Here is a 25,205-nt window from a genome sequence, read left to right as displayed (position 1 = left end):
TGTATTCTGAACCTGAGATGGTCCTGTTAGATTGAGAGCACTTCTTGAATCCACTGGGCATCGGGGACATCGATGGAAGACCGTCCCCGTGAGCTCAGTCCCCGTCCCTGCCCCGTTCCTGCGAGCTCAATCGCTGTCCCTGCGAACTCAGTCCCCGTCCCCAACCCGCCAGCTCAGTCCCCGTCCCTGCCCTGCAAACTGTCATATCCCATCCGCACAAGCCTCGAATAGTTATGATTTTATACTGAACTTATTTTATTAAAGTATGAAAAGAGACTAATCTGTACAATTGTCATTTTATAAACACAAATAATCCAGAGCAAGGATCAACAAAACCCCTGTCTCCCCTCCCTTTCACAAATATCCCCTCCACTATTGTGAAAACTGAACAAACCAAATTACTACAGAATGCTACATAGAAAAATCAAGCTAACAGAATACTTCAGTCACACATGGCAGGAATAGTGTTAGGGGAGGGCAACTAGGACAACTGCCCCCTGGTCAGAGAGAGAGCCTCTGGAAGCTAAAGAATCACAGCCTAGGCTTTGCGGTTCCCAGTTATGTCTTATACCAGCTCTATTAGAAGAAATATTCTAATCACAAAATATAAAATAAATAAAAATTTCTACCTTTTGTTGTCTGGTAATTTTATTCTTCAAATCACATTGGTCTCAAGCTTTGGTTTTAGGTTCCTTCTGTCTTCATCATGGCATGGCTGGCTCCTGAAGGTAAAATAGGCGCAAGAGGAGCTGGGGAGGAGATGCCGAGTCTGACACGGGTGCAATTTTTTTAACACAGAAGCAAGACTTTTCACTGCTCCCACGGGGCGGTAATAGGTTTTTGTCCCCATTCCTGTGGGGTGGTAAAAGGTCTTGTCCCCATTCCTGCGGTAAACCAATTGCAAATGTCTCCATTCCTGCGGATTTACTGCGGTGACCATGGTTTACCACAGTAAACAGTCCCTGTGTCATTCTCTATGCTAAATCAAAAGGCTCAATTGTAGGGGGGGGGGGTCCAAATATAACCATTCCTGAAAAGGAGTCAACATTCCTGCCTTGATGGAGGTGGAAGCTGCCCGAAGGCCCCCCCCAAAAAAAAAAAAGAAAATCACCAAAATGAAGAAAAAAATGATATAACTCCAAAACAAAAGCACCACACTAGCCAAGAAAGCTAGCCTATTACTTAAGCGAAAGAAAAGCCTCAGACAAACGGAGAGGTGGACCCACACTCTTCCACCAAAGCATCATAGGCAAAAAACATTCGCACAAGTTTAAAGCTAGCAGGTGGGAGCAAAAAATAGCCGAGAATGATTAATGGTAAAAACCACTGAACACAAACAGGCCAGGCCGACGATCGTTTCGTGGCCGGTAACCACTGCTTCAGGGCCTTAGCGCCAAATCCAGGCTATCAGTACGCAGATCCTAACTGCTGCTTTTGTGGAAGAGTGTGGGTCCACCTCTCCGTTTGTCTGAGGCTTTTCTTTCGCTTAAGTAATAAGCTAGCTTTCTTGGCTTGTGTGGTGCTTTTGTTGTGGAGTGATATTTTTGAATCTTTGTACTATACTTCCCTCCATTCCTCCCTGTTTTTTGTGGTTGTATGAAAAAAAATTATATTACAACAACAAAAAAAAAAATTATGAGGGAAAATTGGTACGGGAAGGCACTTGAAGAAAAAAAAAAATGTACCACACCCAATAGTGTTGAAAAACACAATTTGTTCACTCCATGGAAAGCAAAGAGCTGAAGATCCCACAAGCTGACATTGGACAAGAAGGCGCACGTGTACGCATGATATGGACAGTGCTAAAGTTTTAATGTGACAGTACACTTTGGTACATGTCCGTGCCGAGCTCAGTGGATGACGTCACTCTTATTTTTTATTTTTTTTTAATATTCTTTATTCATTTTCAAAATTACATTAAGTGTTAAATACATTCATTCACATTAACAATAAGTAATAATAATAATAATAATAACTTTATTTTTCTATACCGCCATAGTCAGGCGACTTCTAGGCGGTTCACATTGAAAGAAGGCTGGACATTCAGCGAATAACAAAAAGTCTTAATACAATACAATAAGTCTAAATACAATACAATAAGTCTAAATGGAAAACTTACATACTAATTGGAGTTCTATGAGTAAAGAATACATGAAAGGAGCTTCTTGAGAGAAAGAAAAGGCGTTTACAGAGGGGGGAAATCCTAGTGAGGGAGAGGACATTTTTAGTCAATGAATTTGGCGAATAGGGCGACATCACTTACAAACAATCATTGGTACATTACATAAATTCTTATCCCTTCCCCTTTCCCATCCCTCCCACCCATATATTCCCTTGTCATATAAAACATGTAATAATAAAATTCCCCCATCCCTACACCTTAAATTGATAAATATAAGGGAAACAATCTCAATTAATCTTTACAATACTTTGTCAATGGTTTCTACACATCCTGAAATTTCTTAAAATATCCCCGTTGTAATGCAATAAATCTTTCCATTTTATAGATATGGCATAAAGAGTTCCACTCTTATGTGAGAATATAATGCTTGCTTGTCCTCAGAGAAAAATTGTACTAAATTTGTATGCAAATGTATGCATGTAGCCTACCTCCTCAATATCTCCCTATCTCAGGCTGTCCCAATCTGTCCTCCTTACTTCCATTGCTTTCAATGGAAGTAAAACCTGGATGTCTCAATCTGTCCTTTTTCTGGAGCCATATGGTAACCCTAGGGAATCTCCGTACACCAAAATGAGTTTGATCTCCCTGCTCTAACTTGTATTAAGCGAAAGTTAGAAGGATGCTAGGGTGCATAGGAAGAGGTATGGCCAGTAGGAAAAAGGAGGTATTGATGTCCCTGTATAAGACTCTGGTGAGACCTCATTTAGAATATTGTGTACAGTTCTGGAGACCACATCTTCGAAAAGATATAAAAAGGATAGAGTTGGTCCAGAGGAAGGCTACTAAAATGGTGTGTGGTCTTCATCATAAGGCGTATGGGGACAGACTTAAAGATTTCGATATGTATACTTTAGAGGAAAGGTGGGAGAGGGGAGATACGATAGAGACATTTAAATACCTACGTGGCCGTAAATGCGCACGAGCCGAGTCTCATTTGAAAGGAAACTCTGGAATGAGAGGGCTTAGGATGAAGATAAGAGGTGAGAGGCTCAGGAGTAATTTAAGGAAATACTTTTTTACAGAAAGGGTGGTAGATGCGTGGAACAGTCTCCTGGAAGACAGTGGTGTACCTAGGGTATGTGGCACCCGGGGTCCATCATTTTTTGACATCCCCCCCATGTAAAAAAATATTTTTTGTAATAACCATGAAACGGAATAAATGGTCAGAATAGAAGCAGGCAATGAAAATTTTCTTTTATTGAACCTCATATATGTAACCATTATTCCAAACATAACATAACATAAATTATGTCTGAATTAGAAGTACATATGGAGTAGTTGCAGGTGATGCTTGGGACATTTCTGATTGAGTTAGTTCGGTTTTATGTATTTTTTTGAATAGAAGGGTTTTTATTTCTTTTTTGAAGGTTTTGTAGTCTGTGGTCGAGGTCAATAGGTTGTAGAGTTGGGGGTCGAGTGTTGCAGCTCAAGTGGCTAGGAGGTTGTCATACAGTTTTTTTTCTTTTGAGTTTTTTGGTTGGAGGGTGTGTGAATGATATGTGGGTTCTCCTATGTCTGGTTGAGGTGGATTGAACTAGTCGATTGTTCCAATAGGCTGGGCTGTCTCCGTTTATTGCTTTAAATAGTAGGCAGGAAAATTTGAAGTGTATGTCTCTTTGATGTGGTCGAATTTCTTCAGTGAGTAGACCAGTCTTAGGGCTGTGTTTTGTATTGTTTGTAGTTATTTTATCATGGTTGTGGAATCTTGACTGTGTTTCCTCCATTTTCTTTCTAGTTGTCTGCATTGTCTTTTTAGTAGGAGTAGTTCATTGCTCTGGGAGTTGGTAAGTATGAGAGAGAAAGATGAATGTAGGCAAACTTGTTGGAGACAAAAGACTTTTCACAAGGTACATGAGAAAGAGATTGGAATAAGATTGGAAAGATGGCAATTTGAACCAGTGGGGTAAGAGTTTAAAGAGTTAGGATTGGGACCGATAGTCCAAGCAGAGGAGAACAAACAAGAGAGAGAGTATGGAGAACAGAAGGGAGATGGCTGAATGAAAAGACCAATAAAAGCCATCACATTGTTTCAGATCAACTGTGAAAAATATGATCTACTCTTTGGTATTTGCCAGCTACTTATGATGCAGACTGCCCAAGGAACTTAGCTTGACATGGCTTATCTTAAGAACATGTGAGGAAAGTGGATACTGGGAGGGGTGAAAGAAAGAGGAAGATAGGTAAAAAAAGGAGACATTAAAAAGTTTGGGAACCTCTATTCTAGGGATCCTATACTGTTAGTATATCTATTTTTAATGGCCTGGCTTCTGAACACCAAAGTAAACTTATGTAGCTGAAGAAATTAGTTACCCCCCCCCCCCATTCCACACACATTAATTCTCTTCCATTTTTGTTCCCATTATAAAAAACACTGATAAGTTCCCAGAAAAAAAGTGCATTAAAATAAGAAGTGAAAACAAAGGCCCCTACAGATGAGAACATAACATAAGAATATCCTAACTGGGTCAGACCAATGGTCCATCATGCCCAGTAGCCCATTCTCATGGAAGCCAATCCAGGATACTAATACCTGGTCAAAACCCAAAGAGTAGCAACATTCCATGCTACCGATCCAGGGCAAGCAGATGTTTCCCCCATATCTTAATAACAGATTATGGACTTTTCCTCCAGGAATTTGTCCAAATCTTTCTTAAAACCAGCTACACTATCTGCTTTTACCATAACTTCTGGCCACTTCATTTTTAAGTTTAGATCTTTCCTTCCAAACAGAGACTTTGCTAGATGTCAAATACAGCACAAGGTAACTTCACACGGACTTAGCTGTGCAGGAAATGTGAATCTCCTCATACACCCACCATATAGTGCAAAAATGTGCAAAGGTCTGGTTTTTTTCTTTCAATCACTACATAGCCTAATGCCACACAAGCAGCGCTGTTACAAACATATTCTGTAGGTCAGTGCTAAGGATAACAAAGTTTCCTTCCTTGGACCACAAGGAGATACTGACAAACCACTGGAAGAGATCCCAAAACAACCCAGGCACAACACCCAAAGACCCACTCAGTGTGTGAACCAGTTGAGTGGAGTGGACTAACTGGAGGGTGGAAATGGGCCCGGAGTTTGCTCAGCAGAATTTCCCAGACCACCTCTTCCTCTCAACACATTGACACGCTGCCACCACCACTAGGAACACCTCACCGGGTAGGCCAGCAATGCTTACAAACTTTATAAAACACATTATTATATTTTCTTATAAAGCACATATTTTAACTGAACTCTCTGACATCCTCAACCATTCCATTCACAAAAATAGAAGGAAGAAAAGTTCCCATTTCCTGCTCTCTCATGTCCCCGGCCTATACAATATTTTTCTTCTGCAGACCCTTCAAAAGTCTGACCAAATCCTCGTTTCACTTGCATTATAAAGTACTGAGGATGTCATCTCTCCCCATTCCCAGGTCCTAAAGTCTAAGACAGTAGCGCAAACTAGTGCTGCCCGAAAAAAAAATTTTGATTTGATTCAGCCTGTTGAATTGGTTTTTCGATTCGATTTTCCTGCCCAATTGGGTGTTTTTTTCAAACATCCTGATGGGTTTATTTTATAGCTTTTTCATACCCCTTTGGCTTCTCCTAACAACACTGGCGCTGTGGTGTAAATAAAATAAAGAAACAAAAAAGACTTTTCCTCTCTCTGTTAAATCCTAGCCCACATTTGCGGTCTAACACCAGCTCTGGCAGGATACACTTTTCAAATCTGACATATTGTAATCACAAAACATAAAATAAATATTTTTTCTACCTTTTGTTGTCTGGTAAATATTCAAATCTTGTTGGTCCCAGGCTCTTGTTGGTCCCAGGCTCTGGTTGTCTTACTTGCCAGGGTCTCCTTCTTTCTCCGTGCTAACCATCCATCTGCCATCTCTGTCCTCCACTTCTGTTTCCCTTCCCTCCCCCAGAGGTCTGGCATCTTTCCTTTTTTTCATTTCTATCCACAGATTCACCTTTTCTCAACTACCCTTTCATCTAGCATCTCTCCCTCCTTCCCCACCACCCCAGGGTCCACCATCTCTCCCTTTCTCTTCCCAACCATCCTCCTATCCAGTATCTCTGTCCCCCCTCCACACCATCCCTTGTGTTCAACTTCTCTCCCTTTCTGTTCCTTCCCTCCCTAAATCCCATTCTCCACCATCTTTCTTCCACTCCTCTGTTTTTAGACCCATTATTTCTTCCTCCCAAATCCGGCATATGCACATATCTGTGAACTCCCTCCATGTACTTCTACAACAGGACCCCCCTTCCCTGGAGGCCTGTCCCCCCTGAAGGCCTGTCCCCCACCCTGAAGGACTGCACCTCCCCCCAGAAGGTCTGTCCTCGCCTGAAGGCCTGCACCCCACCCCTGAAGGCCTGCACCCCCCCCCCCCGAAGGACTGTACCTCCTCCCAAAGGTCCCCCATGAAGGCCTATACCCCATTCCTGAAGGCCTGCACCCCCACCTGAAGGCCTGTTCCCCCCCCCCCGAAGGACTGCACCTCCCCGCAAAGGTCTGTCCCCCCGAAGGCCTGCACCCGCCCTGAAGACCTACACCCGAAGTATTGTACCTCCCCCTTAAAGGACTGCCACCCCCCCCCCCCCGGGAAGGCCTGTGTGTTCCCCTCTAGCCTCCCTTTACCCGACTGCAGCAGAAAGCAACCTGCAGAAAGGATCGCGAGTACTTTAGCGATCCTTGCAGATTGCCATAGGCCTCTAGAGTTGTCGTCTCTCTGCCGCGGTCCCGCCCCTCCTCTGACGTCAGAGGCAGGATCGCGGCAGAGGGACAACAACTCCGGAGACCTATGGCAACCTGCAAGGATCGCTAAAGTACCCGCGATCCTTTCTGCAGGTTGCTTTCTGCTGCAGTCGGATAAGCGATAGCCTTGGGATCGGGCCATGAGAAGGGAAGTTCCCGGGCCATGACTCCAAGGCCGGGAGCACCCCCTCATGGCTTGCACCCAGGGCGGATCTCCCCCCCTTGGTACGCCACTGCCGGAAGAGGTGGTGGAGACAGAGACTGTGGCTGAATTCAAGCAGGCACGTGGGATCTCTTAGAGAGAGGAAAATGGTTACTGCGGATGGGCAGACTGGATGGGCCTTTAGCTGCCATTATGTTTCTATGTTTACTGCTGTCAGAAAGACATTTTTATTTCAGCAAATTGCAAGGCCTGTTTACTAAAGGTTCACTCTCATTTTGTGGCTAGGAGAAAAATGCTTAGTAAACAGGTCCCAACTCTGAAATACAATAAGGCCATTTATAACATAAAAGATAATTGCATTTTGGCAAGACTTAAAAGATTTCTTCTGAGGTGTGTCAGTACTTAGGCAGATCTCATCGATACATTTCTCCCATTTAATGGAATAAATTTACTTCCTGCCAAACCTGAAGCCTCCAGACCGAGGATGTCAGCAGTTAATCTCAATTCATCAGTAAGATATTGCTATTTACAAAGCTGTTAGTAGCATTATGCTGTAGGACAATGCTGTATCTCAAACATGGTTTATGTTACAAATTATACTATAATAAGCCTTGGCTGGGTGAACTAAGAGTCTTAATGGATTGAATCATCTAACTGAAGATACTTAAAGTGTATGAAAGGGCGAGGATGGTCCTTTGACAAATCCAAAACACACAGCCTGATGTACCAGGTGTTTCCATTCTGAGTCTGTGAGAGAAAAGCTAAGCAACCCACCCACACCCCCCCTTGAAATCGAGACTGCTGTGCTCCGAAAATTTAAAAGCGTTGGCTGACCTGGATATTCAATGCTGGGCCTAAACTAGGCCCTGTCAATGAGTATCCTGGTCAGCAGCATAAAATCTGTTTTACTCTTTTGGGATCATGCCAATGACCGGATTGGCCACTGTTGGAAACTGGATACTGGGGACCTTCAGTCTGTCCCGGTCTGTAGGGTTACCAGACATCCGGGAAAACCCGGACATGTCCTCTTTTTAGAGGACTGCCTGGGTGTCTGGAGGGATTTCCAGAACCCGGCAGTTTGTCCAGGTTTTGGAAGTCCCCCAAGCTTGGGGGGCTGCGTCTGGAGGGCCTCTGCGCGTGCACGGACGTTGACGCAATGATGTCGCACATCATCACGTCAAGGTTTGCGCTTGCGCAGTGGCCCTCCAGATGCGGCCCCGAGCTCAAGGGGGTTCATGTAGGGGTAGAATGGGGCGGGGCAAGGTGCCCTTTTTTTTAGAGGAAATCTGGCAACCCTACTAGTATGGCAACTCTTAGGTTCTTACATTCTCATAAGCAGCTGCTGGAAGTTATCCAGGTCCCGGATGATATTCACACCGATGCTTCGATAACTGACTGGATAAAGTTAGGTAGCCTTTATCCTGTCCTTACTTAATTCAGGAGAATAATCTGAGTAGCGCTGGATTCCTTGGAGACAATTAAGTCTCACACATCGTTTTATAGTTCGTTAAGAAAGGATTGGACAATTTCCTGCTGGAAAAGGGGATAGAGGGGTATAGATAGAGGATCACTGCACAGGTCCTGGACCTGTTGGACCGCCGCATGAGCGGGCTGCTGGGCACGATGGACCTCAGGTCTGACCCAGCGGAGGCATTGCTTATGTTCATATGGGAGAGGAGGAGATAGTGGATGCTGTGGATGGACCATTTGGCCTTTATCTGCCATCATGTTTCTAAGTTTCTATAACCATAAAGCTCTATGACATCACAATGCAGGTGCAAAGAGCCTTAGCCTATAGGAAGAGGAGATGCAAATGTTAAGAGCCTTAGCCAATGCGCTTCCAGAGAGCGTAATAGGGCAGAGTCCGGTACTGGGGTTCAAGAAAGGATTGGACAATTTCCTGCTGGAAAAGGGGATAGAGGGGTATAGATAGAGGATCACTGCACAGGTCCTGGACCTGTTGGACCGCCGCATGAGCGGGCTGCTGGGCACGATGGACCTCAGGTCTGACCCAGCGGAGGCATTGCTTATGTTCTTAAGTTCTTATTGCAGTGATATCATATTTATTAAAGTTGTGTGAAGAAAGGGCAGGATGGTGGGGGGGGAGAAACAAATTTGAGACCGGTGAAGAGGGTACTGAAATAGGCCCCATGATCCCGATCCAATTTAAGTTCTGATGTTTCTCTCCTTCATCTTTACTGTATTTCATCTATAAATACAGTCGACTCCGCTTAAGTGCATGCCCCTCAGATCGGGTCGCCACGTGTGCTTAATAGGCGTGGGGGGGGGAGGGTAGGATGAGGCAATAGCTAAGCAGGCTCAGTTTAAATACGGCGCTTGGGCTGCTGGAGCCTAAAGTACAGGAAAGCTCTGCCCTACAGCTTGAGAGGAAGTGGCGCACTCACTTTCCCAGCTGTCCCAGCGCTTAAGCTGCTGTGTGAAGCCTAGCCATTCCCAGTCAGAACGTGATTGCATATAAACGGAGTGAACTTAACGTGAAAAAATAGAGGTTGGACTTATGACATCAGTGTGCATAAGCGGATTGTATGTTTATCCGAATTGCAAATATCCAGAGTTTAAGTCCATTGACTTTAATGTAAAAACAAACAAAAAAAAAAAACGGGACCGTGGTGGTAGGGTGCGGATAACCGAAGCGTGCGCATAACCGACGTGCACTTAGGTGGAGTTGACTGTATACTTTTGGGGATTTTGGGATGTTCTACAAGAAAATTTATTAAAATAAATTTTTCTTTTGTAAAGATAGAGAATTAGGGAGGTTCTAATACCCATTTTTGAAGAAGATATAAAATTTATTATTACCTCGTTTTCTGTGATGATTATATTATTTGGGGTACAAAAAATTTGGGGGGTATATTTTATAAAAATCTCCTAATCATTTTTGATATATCTTACTTAATTCAGGCACATACCTAGTTAACTAACTGAAAATCACTGCTAACTAGAAAGGTTCCAGCTCTACCCTGACTCCGACCCCCGCCCCAGTCTGCCTTGGTATTGGCCAGATATTGCAGCAATGATTAGAGTATTTATTAAGGACGATTAGCTGGCCAGTTGGATTTAACCAAGTAATAGCCTTCTAGCTGGTTAAATAATTTTGTATATCAATCCTTCAGTAAATTAGGACCACAGAGCTTAATTGTCTTCATTGTTAAGGTCTATCATGCAGGAATCATTATTCCTATATCAAAATATAAGTGATATGGACATAGGGTGGGAAGGTTACATAATTTATTTCTAGGGAAACATTAACTCCAAACTAAAGGTCCTTTGCAGCAATCTGCAGTATGCACAAAGGTGTGCTTATAATATCAATAAATGGCTTACCCTAGGGCACACGGTTCATAGACAAAACCGCCGAAGACAAAGGTGCGCGCTGACAACTGAGCGCAAGACGGAAGCGCGCGCCGAAGAAAAAGAGTGTTTTTAGGGGCTCTGACGGGGGGTTTTGTTGGGGAACCCCCCCCACTTTACTTAATACAGATCGCGGCGGCGTTGTGGGGGGTTTGGGGGGTTGTAACCGCCCTCATTATACTGGAAACTTAACTGTTTCCCTGTTTTTTAGGGAAAAAGTGAAGTTTTCAGTAAAATGTGGGGGGTTACAACCCCCCAAACCCCCCACAACGCAGCGTGATCTGTATAAAGTAAAGTGGGGGGGGGGGGTTCCCCTTTAAAACAGTCATTTTCTTTGGCGCACGCCTCCGCGTTGCGCTCAGTTGTCTGCGCGCGCCTTTGTCCCGGCGCGCTTTTGACCTGACACCAGGGCACACTGAGGCCTCCTGCGGTAATGTTTGGATGTGCGTGCACAATTCCTGGGCTATAAAATAACATTTATTGTTTTGCACTGGAGCAGATCAGGGGGTAGAGAGTAGGTGTGTTCTGCACTAATTAGTCAACGCAGCTACATTGTCACACACTAGCCAATTAGTGCATGCGTAATATTACTACTAAGATTATATTGTGTGTATATGAAAAATGGATGGGAGAAATTGCGTTACAATTAGTAGTATTATTATGGGGGTGGGGTCCGAGCCGGAGCTTGGGCGGGGGTACTCGGTTGGTATTTGTTAGGCTTAGAGGGTACTTGGCTCGAAGAAGTTGAGAAACACTGTTGTAGGCGGTGAGGGTCTGATTCTATAAACGGCACCTAACAGCATTTAATTCCTAGGCGCCAATTGGCGCGGTTGTCAATCAACTGCTAGGCGTCATTTATAGAATCACGCCGAGCGGCACCTAACACTACATAGGCATCTCAAGGCATCCTAAGGTTAGGCACTAGTATATTAAACCAGGGTTTTCTTGGCCTAACACGAATGCCTAGGTACGCCTACGACATAACACGGATGCTTAGTTACGCCTAACACAAATGTCTAGTTACGCCTAAGTCATAACACGGATGCCCAGATATGCCTAAGTCATACCACGCCTATTTTCAGGTAGGCACCTCAACTTAGGCATCACTAGGTGCCATTCTGAGCAGTGGTGTAGTAAGGGGGGGCACGGAGGGGGCAGTCCACCCTGGGTGCTATGTTGGTGGGGGCGCTGGCACCCCTCCTCCTCTCCGTCCCCGCCTCTTCCCACTCCTCCCCTCGCGTGTGCCCCCTTCCCTCGTACCTCCAGTTCTTCACCGCCATGAGCAACAACTTTAAAGTGCTCCTAGCGAACGCATCGTCTCTCCCGCTGATGTCACTTCTGGGTGTCATACACAGGAAGTGACATCGGCAGGAGAGATGAAGGGGGTCACCAGGATGACAGGGGTCACGCTGGCGTTCTTGTTGCTCACGGCTGCGAAACGACTAGAGGTACAGGGGATGGGAATGGGGTGTGGGTGCGGCAGGGGGGAATCGGGAAAGGAGCGGGGGAGGGACAGAGACGAGGGTCCAGGAGGGCGCCACCGCCCCTGGCGCCTCTCGCCCTCGCTATGCCACTGACTCTGAGTTCCATGCAGAAATCTTAAATCATTTTTTAATGAGCTTTTAATGGCGTGTTCGATTGCCACGCCAATTAAGCCCCATTAATCAATTTTGAGTTCTGCGCTGAACTCAGCTCGGCGGTCCCTAATCTTATAGAATCAGGCTCTAAGGGCCCATACGTAACCCCGCGCTAATCAATTAGCGTGCAACATTGCCTCGTACGCTGACTAGCACTGTCACACCTTTCTTCACCTCCTAACATGCCCCCTTAGAAGAAAATCTGTTTGTGCTACCACTTACCACAGCTTAGTAAAAGGACCCAATGGCGTCTCGCTACTTTTTGGTGTTCTGCTAAATTCTTGTGGCCTCGCTTGGCTACTGTTAGATGCAGAATAATCGGCTAGATGGGCCTTTGATCTGGCCCAGAATGGCAACTAGTTGTGATTCTGGTTTTATTGGCAATGCAAACTAGAAAATGAAAGGAAACTATTTCAGGGAGCTACTAATTTCCAAAATACAGAATCAGACAAGCCAACAGGATACGAAGGTCTATGTGCTCCAAAGATTATATTGCTGCGGTATTACCGTACATATTTTTTTTTCTACTTACCAAGTTCTCTGACTATTGCAGCACTGGTCTAAGCACTTAACCTGTTCCCTTAAGAACTTTTCTGATGAAGCAACAACAATGGATCACAAAAATCCAACAAAGCTGAAATTAAAAACAAAATATATTTTTGAAGAGAAAGGGGACGATGAGGACTCGCCCATCTGAGTCCTCATCCCTCCCCGTGTCTTCCCTTGAAAAGTTCATTTGCACAGCATTGCCCTCCAGATCCGGTGCTGGAAAGGAGGTAGCCTTGCTGGGGCTCGATGCTACTCGGAGCCTGGAGGAAAGATTTCCATCCCCAGTCCCAGGCATGGTGCAGCTGCCAGAGCTCTTGATATCGCAGTTGAAACCAAGAAGTCTAGCAGCCAGCCAGTGGCATACGAAGGGAGGGGCGGGGGGAGATCCGCCCCGGGTGCATACTTCAAGGGGGTGCACAGCTGGCTGGGTCCAGAACTTTCCACGCTGCTCAAAATGGCACCTCATCACAGCTGCCGTACTTATTCCAGAGCAGAGTTAGCAGCCGCACTGAAGTGCAGGAAGGTCCCGCAATGACTACTTCTGCTGCCTCTGCTCCGGAAGAGGTAAGTGACGTTGGAGGGGGGGGGGTGGACCGGCAGCCGCAGTCATTGTGGCACCTTGCTGCAACTCCCTGCATCTGCCGGCCCAGCCCCCCTCTGACATCTCTTCCGGAGCAGAGGCAGCAGAAGTAGTCATCGCGGGACCTTGCTGATTTGGATGGAGAGAGAAAGGAGCATAGCAGGGTGGTGGAAGGAGAAAAAGGGGGTCAGGGTGATATGGAAGGGTGGTAAAGGGAGAGAAAGGGGGTCAGGGTGGTAAGGAAGAGTGTGGAGGGTGAAAAAGGGGGTCAGTGTGGTAAGGAAGGGTGTGGAGGGTGAGAAAGGGGGTCAGGGTGGTATGGAAGCGTGGTGGAGGGAGAGAAAGGGGGCAGATGCTAATGGAATTGCAGGGAAAGGGGAAAGAGACATAAGGGGGAAGGATACTGCATGGAATTGAGTTGGAGGGAGAGAAAGGGGGCAGATGCTGATGGAAGTGGGGGGAAGGGTGAGGAGAGAGTGAAATGCCAGACCATGGGGGTGTAGGAGAGGGAAAGAGAGGAGAGAGATGCCAGACCATTGGAGGAGGGAAGGGAAGAAGATGGATGTGAAGGGAGGTGGGTGAAGGGAGAGATGGAAGGGGGAGGCATAAAGTTTCTGAAGGGGAATAGGAGAGAAGATGCCATATAGAAGGGGCAGAGAGAGGACAGACAGTGGTTGACAGGAAGAGAGTGACAAGAAGATGAGGAAAGCAGAAAACAGAGAAGACAAGGTAGAAAATTTTCTATTTATTTATTTATTTATTTTTTGCTTTAGGGGAGATGTATCGCTGTTTCTGTGGTGTTGCATTGTATGCAGAGTCCAGCTTCTTGGTGCTTCAGTTTAACCTTTGTCTACGTATTTTTATTCTATCTCCCCATTTACAAAACTAGAGTGTTTTTTAGCGTTGGTATCTGAGCTGTTACCATCGTTGCTAAAAACCACGCTACAGTTTTGTAAAAGGGGGTAGGGGTTAGTTTGTGATGACATATTCCATACTAGGCGAAGGTGTTTTCTGCGTTCTGTGTGTTCCAAAAGACATGATTTTCTGTTAGGATTGACGGTGTAGGATTGATCTGTACTAGTCTGGCTTGTTTAATTTTACAATGGGTGTATTGATGTTGTACTGCTCACTGAAGTATGTAAGATGCTGCCTTTTCCTAGGTACTCATGTGTGACGTGTGGATTGTTACTAAAAATCATGTTTTTCATACAGATGGGGGGGTGTCAAAAAATGATGGGCCCCAGGTGTCACATATGCTAGGTACATCACTGCAGCCAGCAAACTGTCAATTGAAGGGAAGGTCCAAAACAGAGAGGGAGCCGTAGGAGGGAAGGATGCGGTCTCGAATGTGTGTTTTACAGAGCTTGTGGAAGTGCCAGTGTGTTTGGGGGGGAACCCCAGGACCCAGGGGAGTCACTGGAGAATGAGACTTAGGAGGTCTTTTACTAAGGCGCGCTAGCCGATTTAGTAAAAGACCCCCTTAGTGTCTGGAAGATCAGCTGGCTGTGGTTGGTGACTTCTCATTATCTACTTTAATTAAACCAATCCACGTCACCTTAGATTACATCTGGGATGCAGCGGCCCATTTGGGGAAAATATTTTGGGGTGAACAAATGGGATGGGATGCCCATGTGGGATCCCTTAGAGGGTTAAGCCAAGAGAACCTGTCACCGGGAGTGGGATCCCTAGGATAGTAGACTTGGGGGTGGGTCAGTAGAGTGGGCAGACCTGATGGGCTATGGCCCTTATCTGCCGTCATCTTCTATGTTTCTATGTTAACATGTTTGCAATGGATAATTCTTTGCAAGATTGTAAAACCCGTCTGGTCACCCAGGAAGCAGCACATTTCGAGCTAGAAATGAAGGCGGAAACTGTTCCAACATGACCTAAGGGAGGTTTAATCAAGGACTTGGTATTGTTGGATTGATTAATAAAGTTGGGAAAAGCTTGAAAATTATACTAACCCCCTCTTTTACAAAGATGCGCTAAGCTTTATAGCCCGCTCTAAATATTAGCGCGCTCTAAACACGCTAATATAACACGCGCATGTTATCCTATGAACGCATTAGCGGTTAGTGCACGTGTTGATTTATCGTGCACTAAATCTGCGCTAAAACGCCTAGCGCCCCTTTGTAAAAGAGGGCCTAAGAGATTGAGCCTATGTTTTGTCAACTTTCCCCAAGCTGTAGGTTTTTTTTCTTAAGCAGATTTTATTATCTGCCTTTTTTTTTTCGTGTGTTAATGTATAATACATTTGAGCCTTTTTCCTAACACATGTAATATGTTTATATAATTTTGAATGCAAATAAAAAATAAAATACAATATACAGTTGTACCTCGGTATCTGAACGCCCCCCAGAACTTGAACAACTTGGGATCCGAACGATTTTTTAAATTAAATTTTGCCCCAGATTCCGAACGCTGCTTTGGAATCCGAACGTATAGGAACTGCAAGCATTGCTCAGCCCAAAGCTTCCCCTCTGGCACAGCTTCCTGTTTCTGCCTGGGCGCTTAGCGTTAGAGGGACGCTTTGGGCTGAGCACCGCTTGACGTTGACGTTGCCGATCTTGTTGCCTATGCCAGCGAGGGCCCGATCTTGCTGTCTATGCCAGTTGGGGTGCCCGATCTTGCTGTCTCTGCCAGGAGGCCCGATCTTGCTGTCTATGCCAGTTGGGGTGCCCGATCTTGCTGTCTCTGCCAGGAGGCCCGATCTTGCTGTCTATGCCGGTTGGGGTGCCCGATCTTGCTGTCTCTGCCAGGAGGCCCGATCTTGCTGTCTATGCCGGTTGGGGTGCCCGATCTTGCTGTCTCTGCCAGGGGGACCCGATCTTGCTGAGTTTGTGGGACCAAGGAACGGATTAATCCAGTTTCTATTATTTACAATGGGAAAAATTGTCTTGGAATGCGAACGTTTTGGAACTCGAATGGGGTTCTGGAATGGATTAAGTTCGGATTCCGAGGTACCACTGTATTTTTATGACAAAAAAGCATTTATTAATGAAAAGTCACTTATGAGAAAATGATTTAATAGTTGTTGTTTTTTTCAACATCAGGAAATCCTTTTCCTACAATGGGTGCTTTGCAATGCCAGCAAGCAGATCCAAAATTGCTCTGTGACTCATTCACATAACATTTAAACATTTTTTTTTTTTTTCTTAAATTGCTGGAGTTTGAATAAAGCTGCTTCACAGAAAGCCAGATGTAGTCTTTTAATTTCTATCTAGCATAGTCTTCATTTAATATAGGATTTTAAGGGGGTAATTTTAAAAGGGTTTCTTTGCGTGTAAATCCTGTTTTACAGAAGGAAAATGTTTATAAAACTGTATATGCAGCTTAATGACCGAATGTATTTTTATGCAGATTTTGTGTAGGCATTCCCAGAAGTCACTTGGAGACAGATTTGTGATGTACATGAATATTTAATAAAATGTATTTTTTCTGTAACATTCCAGGTTCATGGGATTGATACAAAGGAGGTGGACACGCCACTCCTTTATTAAGACCAGATGGTTCCACCATAAGCCACAAATAAACCTAGCGCTGATCTTTGGCAAGTGTTGCCCTAAGCCTAGCCTCCAGAGGGGTGGGGGATTGAGAACTTCCAACACCACAGAGCAGAACCAGGTCAAAATAGCCCTGACAAAATGGCCCCTTGCAAAGGAGCCCCGCCCCTGCCTGTTTTACATATTGGTGCTGTATGCCCTACTGTTGCTGCTGCTGTGAGCTGAGGTACAATTTTAGACAGGGGCACCCCTCTCAAGTCCAGACGACATCTCTCTCCTTCTCCCCACCTTGAATCCAGTGTCTCTCCCACCTTCCAGACTGGAGAAGAGAGAGAGAGAGAGCTTGGGTTGTGGAATGGGGGTGGAGCAGAGGCGGAGAGGAGGGAGAAACGGGGCATAGACAACAAAAGCTGGGCATGGACTAAGAATGGAGACAGGGACAAAGGGAAATGCTGGGAAAGGGGTGGATAGGGACACCAAGAAGGCAAATGCTGAACAGGGACACAGAGGAGAGATACTGGACAGGACAGATAAGAATGCAGAGAGAAGATGGATGGCAGACAACTTTGAACATTTTAGTGTCATCTGCAAATTTAATCAACTCACTCGTCATTCCAATTTCCAGATCATTTATAAATATGTTAAATAGCACCGGTCCCAGTACAGATCCCTGCAGCATACCACTATTTACTCTCCTACATTGAGAAAAATGACCGTTTAACCCTACCTTCTGTTGTCTATCCGATAACCAATTCCTAATCCACAACTGAACTTTGCCACCTTTGCCACTCTTGAATTTTCTCAGGAGCATCTCATGAGTAACTTTGTCAAAAGCTTTCTGAAAATCTAGATACACTATATCAACTGGCTCACCTTTATCCACATGTTTATTCACACCTTCAAAGAAGTCAAGCAAATTTGTGAGACAAGACCTCCCTTGACTGAACTCATGCTGACTCTGTCTTGTGAAATCATGTTTATCTACGAGTTCAACAATTTTATTTTTTATAATTGTTTCCACCATTTTTCCCAGCACTGAAGGCTTACCAGTCTGTAATTTTCTGGATCTCTCCTGGAACCCTTTTTAAAAATCGGCGTAGCATTGGCCACCCTCCAATCTTCAGGTACTACAGATGATTTTAGTGACAGGTTACAGATCACTAACAGTAGGTCAGCAATTTCATGTTTGAGTTCTTTTAGTACCCTGGGATGTATACCATTTGGTCCAGGTGATTTAACTTGTTGATTTGGCTTAGTACATCTTCCAGATTCACTGAGATTTCTTTCAGTTCCTCTGCATCATCACCCTTGAAAACCATAAGTAACAAAGTGTCTTCATTTTTTTATGGTATGTCCCAACCTTTTTCACCATGGACCCCTGACGAAGGTTTGTCCGAAACACGGACCGTGTCGGGTCCCTTGATTGGTAAAAGAGTTTTATTTTACTTATTTGCATTTTAATTTTGGTACAATACATTTTTGCCTGCATCTTGTACACAGTCTGCAGTTTTGTTTGTTTCTGCTGCTTGGTTTTTTCTGCAGACAAAGTTGGACTTTCTCCTTTGTTTTGTTGCCCTGAAATATTTTTTCATTCAGAGAATGTCATATTTTCTCCTCTCCTACCTTTCTTCCAAAGCAAACATATTCAGTCTGTTCCCATACACTTTATGACGAAGACAACTGACCATTTTCATAGCCGTCCTCTGGACTGACTCTATCCTGTTTATATCCTTTTGAAGGCGCAGTCTCCAGAATTGTACACAGTATTCTAAATGAGGGCATCATCACCTCCTTTTTCCTGCCAGATATTCCTCTCCCTATGCACCCAAATATCCTTCTGACTTTCACTATTGCCTTTTCTATTTGGCTACCTTAAAATCAATACATACTCCCAAGTCCTGCCCCCCTCTTTCATGCACAAAAGTGTGTCACCCTCTAACTGTACCACTCCCTCAACTTTTATAGTTCAAATGCACGACCCTTCATTTTTTTAGTATTAAATCTTAGCTGCCAAACTCTGGAACATTTTCAAGCTTCGCTAGGTCCCTCCTCATGCGGCCCATTCCATCAGAGGTATAGGTCGTATTGCAGCTTTTGATGTCATCCACAAAGAGGCAAACTTTACTAGACATTCTTTCAAAAATATTGCTTACAAAAATGTTAGCATGAACTGGGCCAAGAACTGAACAGGTAAAATCAGCCAAAGTTTTTTCATCATTGCTGTCGTATGACTAATCCCCAGAGCATACACAGACGAGGCATACTAAATATTTATCGTATGCTAGAATACCAGAAATTCAATGAGAACACCAAACTCAGTGGAGATGACCTGAAAGGCAACAAGATGCCTTAGGTAATGTAATCACTTTAATGTTCAACTTGCATCAAACTCAATGTTCAACTTGTGTCAGACTCAAAATGGCCGTGTTTTGGTCTCTTGCCCTGCATCAGGAGGCTTGAGTCAAAAAGGAAAAGTCTTTCATGCAAGTCCTATGTGACCGTATAAAACGCATTGCCAGAGGTTGTGGTAAGAGCAGATAGCGTAACTGGTGTTAAGAAAGGTTTGGACAAGTTCCTGGAGGAAAAGTCCATAGTCTGTTATTGAGAAAGACATGGGGGAAGCCACTGCTTGCCCTGGATCAGTACCATGGAATATTGCTACTCCTTGGGTTTTTCCAGGTACTAGTGACTTGGATTGGCCACTGTGAGAACAGGCTACTGGGCTTGATGGACCATTGGTCTGACCCCGTAAGGCTATTCTTAGATGTTCTTATGTTCTTAACAGTTCACAGTAAACTGCAATCATAATTTATTGTGTTGAGAAGCTCCAGCACCTCAATGCTTGAAAGAGAGAAATTCAATGAAGCAAGAATAAAATGAAATGAAAATAATTAAAATCCAAACAAGAAATGAAACAAAATTGAAAATTTTCCATGCACGATCCCCCAGGTTCAGCAGCAGAAATGCTGGGAACAGATAAACCGAAAGACTGCTGGCATGTCATGGTCGCATCGTCAAGGACTGAGGTCCTTTGTCCCCTTTTCTGCTAGATTCTCCATTGCTGGGAACGACGGTGGAGAAGACTGCTGCTTCTCCACAACCAAGACAGGAACAAACAGCTGGGAGCAAAACAAACTTCGCTATAACAGCCCCTACCTTATGGAACTCACTTCCACAACACCTCCGCGACGAACCACAACTAGTCAAATTCAAGATCAATCTAAAGACTTTCTTATTTCGAGATGCTTTTAATCAAACCTAAAAGCATCTTCTCTCTCTTCCTTCGGCCAGCAAACTTCCATTATCTTAATGTTCCCCTCCCTTTTGTTCAATCCTCCCCCCCACTCTCTCCTTTTCATCTATACAATGTAACTTTTTCCCCTTCCACATTTACTGCCCTCACACTCCAGTTCGTCAAGTCTTTGTCATTTATGTTTAACTTAAGACATCTTTTTGCACATACTGCTACATTTAACGCTTTTTTTTAATAATTTTATTGTAAACCGGCCAGACAATTGTTTGATGGTCGGGATATTAAAAACCAATAAACTTGGAAACTTGGAGCAAAGATGAGACACAGTTTTATGATGTTTCTGAATCCCCGGATAAAAAGAGCTCTGCTGTATTCAGTTTCAATCAGATATTTGGCATTTTATTTGCCCCATTTCTTTCTTGGGTTATCAACCCTTCAATTTTCTTTCTTTTCAGCTATTCTGAATTTGAATAGTCAACCAGTGGAGAATATCCAACTAGTATGCAAGGGATATGCAAGGGTTGATGTTGAGAGGAATCACATACGGTCCGACTCTGATTTCATGAGGAAGGAAGGTAATAAATGAAAGTGACAGATACTGGAACTGGCCCGATAGAAATTATGGAAGGACAGAGAAATTGTTTCCACATGGAAAATATGTATTTGATTATTGATTGGACTCTGCCGACCAACACTGACAGAGTTGCAAAGACAATACTCATAGTGAAGGATGTGCAAATTAATTTGCTATAGAAGCAAACCCAACACATACAAAGCTGGTAGATTTGTTAAACTTTGCAACATCAACAAAAATGGAGCTAAAATTTCAAGTTCAAGTTCAAGTTCACTTTATTTTTGATGAATCGCCTATTTAAAACATTCTAAGCGATGTACATTTAAAAACAAATTATGAGAGAACATTCAGTCATATTAGTAAAACATTAAAAAAAAAAAAAACAATAAAACACGTATTTGTTAAATAATTAAATAATACATTAAAAACAAACATGAAAAAGGGAGGAAAGGGGGGAAAAGTTACATATTTTCTAATGGTGAAGGAAAAAAAACATATATTAGGAAAAAAAACATAAAGTAGGGATGTGAATTAAAAAGAGAAAAATTATTCATTAAAAGCATCATTAAATAAAAAAGTTTTTAAGAGTTTTTTAAAAGTGATAATATCTCTCTCCTTTCTAATAAAAAGAGGCAGAGTGTTCCAGAGTTGGGGAGCTAAAACAGAGAACATATCGTTTCTCCTTGTTCCCACAATTTTGAGTGAAGGGACCAAAAGTAACTCTTGTTGAGATGAGCGAAGAGTTCGATTAGAATGATAAGGGATAATCATTCTAGATATAAATTGAGGGGTGTTATATATTAGAACCTTAAAGACTAAAAATGCTATTTTAAAAGTTATGCGATGATTAATAGGTAGCCAGTGTGATTTAATAAGAAGGGGAGATACATGGTCATATTTTTTTGCTTTATGTATAAGTTTTATGGCCGTATTTTGGATTATTTGGAGTCTTTTCTTTTCTTTTTGAGAAATATTGTATAGCAAAGAATTACAATAATCTAATTTGGAAATGATCATGGAATGGACAAGGATATTATCAAACATAGCACAGTCTGTCTCAAAAGCTGTGCTGATAAGCAGAAATCTTCTGTTGTTGGCCGGAACACCAAATTTTCTACTGCTCCCATGTAGATGTTGCAGAGCATGTTTGCTTGTGATTTGTCTTACACAACTATACAAAGTAGGGTAAATATAGTCAATTACTGATATTCAATTCGTTAAAATGCTATACCAAGAATACCATAACATAAAATGAATTAAATATTTAATTTATTGACTTCTTTAATTCAATTCATAGCCTAAAAACTAACAAAATTTATTTCATCTACATTTAAAATCTACAATAACATGTAATACAAAGTGAAAAGTGCTACTAATAACAAAATTATAGGCTGGAGAAAGCTACAGGTACTATCTAAGGCTTTAAAATAGAGTCCATCAATCAGTCTTCAAGGTTCTTAATGGTGTTTAAGTTTTGAAGACATTCAGGCCCAATGAAGCTCACTTAACTTGATGATGAGTCAATTAATGTCCCAATATCTCCTTGAGTAGTAATCTATAGGCTTGACCAGACCAGTTGCTCCTTATATTAATGATCCAATCAGAAATGCCTAATCAGTTCTGAGGTTCTCTCTTTTTAATCCTTAAAGTTTTCCAGTTTCAATTACTTATATTGTTCAATCAATTGTTCTTCGGCATTGTTCATTCTCCCCAGGCATTGTGAGCCGAGTGACAGTACCCCCTCCCAACGAAGATAATTTCGAAACTCGAGTCGGGGGGGGAGGGGGGTAGAAGAAAACCAAAGGAGTCATGTTTACAGCACCATAGCACTTTTTGCACAAGTTCACTTTTATTGTACGTCCAGTGGTTACGACAAAAATCCAACCTAAGGAGAGACTACAGATAAGTAGAACATATACATTCTTTACTATCTGGTAGGAGGTTGGTAATTGGGTAGTAAAGTCTATGATGGCCCCAGATTAACCACTTGCAGCATGTTATCATTACACTAATGGTTACACGGACTGAGCACTTTACTAATTTATAAGTACTTTAATAATTGTATTGTTTTTAACAAAGAAAAATTAATAAAGCTGAGATTTTAGATAATATCAATCAACATAAGCAATTTGTCGACAAACACATTCACCAAGTCAACAGATGGTAAAATAGTGCTTTGTTCATAGGCAGGAGCCACAATTGATCAAGTTAGGACACTGCACTACAATCCAAACGTGTACTCCCCAACCATTGTCAGAGGTCATAAGAACATAAGAATAGCCACACTGGGTCAGCCCAATGGTCTATCGAACCCACTATCCTGTTTCCAACAGTGACCAAGTCAGGTCACAAGTACCTGGAAGAAACTCAAGTAGTAGCAACATTCCATGCTACTAATTTCAGGGCAAATCTAGAACAAAGGAAAGGGAACAGAAACCCCACATAAAATCCAACAGAAAGAGAACACGTGAGGAGTGGGATAGAACGTGTCAACCTTGAGACAAATAAACTTTATTTCAATACATTTAAAACGAAATACATGTAGAAACACATGAATTAAAAGTGATGTCCTTATCATAAGAACATAAGAACATAAGCAATGCCTCAGCTGGGTCAGACCAGAGGTCCATCATGCCCAGCAGTCCGCTCACGCGACGGCCCATCAGGTCCAGGACCTGTATAGTAATCCTCTATCTAAACCCTTCTATCCCCTTTTCCTTCAGGAAATCATCCAATCTCTTCTTGAACCCCAAAACCGTACTCTGTCCTATCACACCCTCTGGAAGCGCATTCCAGGTGTCCACCACCCATTGGGTGAAGAAGAACTTCCTAGCATTGGTTCTGAATCCGTCCCCTTTCAACTTTTCCGAATGCCCTCTTGTTCTTTTATTTGTTGAAAGTTTGAAGAATCTGTCCCTCTCCACTTTCTCTATGCCCTTCATGATCTTGTAAGTCTCTATCATGTGCCCTTTAAGTCTCCGCTTTTCCAGGGAAAAGAGCCCAGTTTCTCTAATCTCTCAGCATATGAAAGGTTTCCCATACCCTTTATCAATCTTGTTGCTCTTTTCTGAACCCTCTGGAGTACCGCCATATCCTTCTTGAGGTACGGTAACCAATACTAGACGCAGTACTCCAGATGCGGGCGCACCATCGCCCGATACAATGGCAGGATAACTTCTTTCGTTTTGGTTGTAATACCTTTCTTGATAATACCTAGCATTCTATTCGCCTTCTTAGAGGCCGCTGCGCACTGTGCCGACGGCTTCATTGTCTTGTCCACCAGTACCTCCAAGTCCTTTTCTAGGCTACTTTCACCCATTACCAGCCCTCGCATCGTATAGCTGTACGTCAGATTTCTGTTTCCTACATGCAAGACTTTACATTTCTCTACATTAAACTTCATCTGCCATCTTATCATAAAAGGATCCAGTAAATGACCTGACATGGTCCATTTTTTGGCCACCAGGTGGAGGCCTGCCTCAGGGATGTGTTTTGGTCTGAAAGAAATACACTTTACATAAATACTCTTTAAACTCTAAACTCTGGAATTCGTTGCTGGATAATGTGGTGAAATCAGTTAGCTTAGCGGGGTTTTAAAAAGGTTTAGATAATTTCCTTAAAGAGAAGTCCTTAGGCCATAATTGAGATGGCTTGAGGAAATCCATCGCTTATTCCTAGGATAAGCAGCATGAAATCTACTTAGGTATTTGGGACTTGGGTTGAACGCTGTTGGAAACAGGATAATGGGCTTGATGGACTTTCGGCAATTCTTATATTTTTATTTTGGAGCAAGAAGATTCTAGTGTGGGTATTAGATTTCTTTTTCCTGTGCAGTGTGCATGTCCTTTGTCTGTGGACCCAGAGCTATTATTTCTCCTCACTGAAGAACTTGGGGCATGTGTATGCTAGCTGATAAATGCAGTAGTCAAAGAGGACACGATGGAAAAGGTTGACTGTACAGATTGCTAACCAGTGGCACACCCTGGGAGAAGAGGAGCAGCCTTATGGTTGGCGTAGTGGTCCGAAAATCTGCAGAACTGGGTTCAGTTCCCAATACAGCTCCTTGTGACTCAGGGTGAGTCGCCTAACCCTCCATTGTTAGGTGCCATCGATGCGTGTTTGAGTCCTGGCGACTTGATGAAGATCCTTAATTGATCAACAATGGAACAAGTCTATACTATCCAAAGATCAATTCAATAAAGACTTGTATGACTCAAGAAGATACTGTACTCTCAGATACCTGATAGGAAAATCATCAAAAATTTCTTAAACCAAAGTTGCAGGTATAGGTATCAATCGTTGAGAACAGTAGAAAACCATTAAAGTGCGCTAAAGTGCTTCAAATAAATACTCATAAAAATGCTACTCAATAAATAATGTGGCATTCAAACACACTTATCTTAGTGATGTTGGTAATGTTCTCTGTAGTGATCAGATAAACCCTACGGGGACCCGTTTCACCATATTTGGCTTCTTCAGGGGTCAAAAACTTGTGTGGTTTATCTCGTTAACCGAGCCAAACCACACAAGTTTTTGACCCCTGAAGAAGCCAAATATGGTGAAACGGGTCCCCGTAGGGTTTATCTGATCACTACGGAGAACATTACCAACATCACTAAGATAAGTGTGTTGTTTGAATGCCACA

This window comes from Geotrypetes seraphini, chromosome 3, assembly GCF_902459505.1.
Source record: "Geotrypetes seraphini chromosome 3, aGeoSer1.1, whole genome shotgun sequence".
In the NCBI taxonomy this organism is placed as follows: Eukaryota; Metazoa; Chordata; class Amphibia; order Gymnophiona; family Dermophiidae; genus Geotrypetes; species Geotrypetes seraphini.
Note: the sequence above shows the minus strand (reverse complement) of the source record.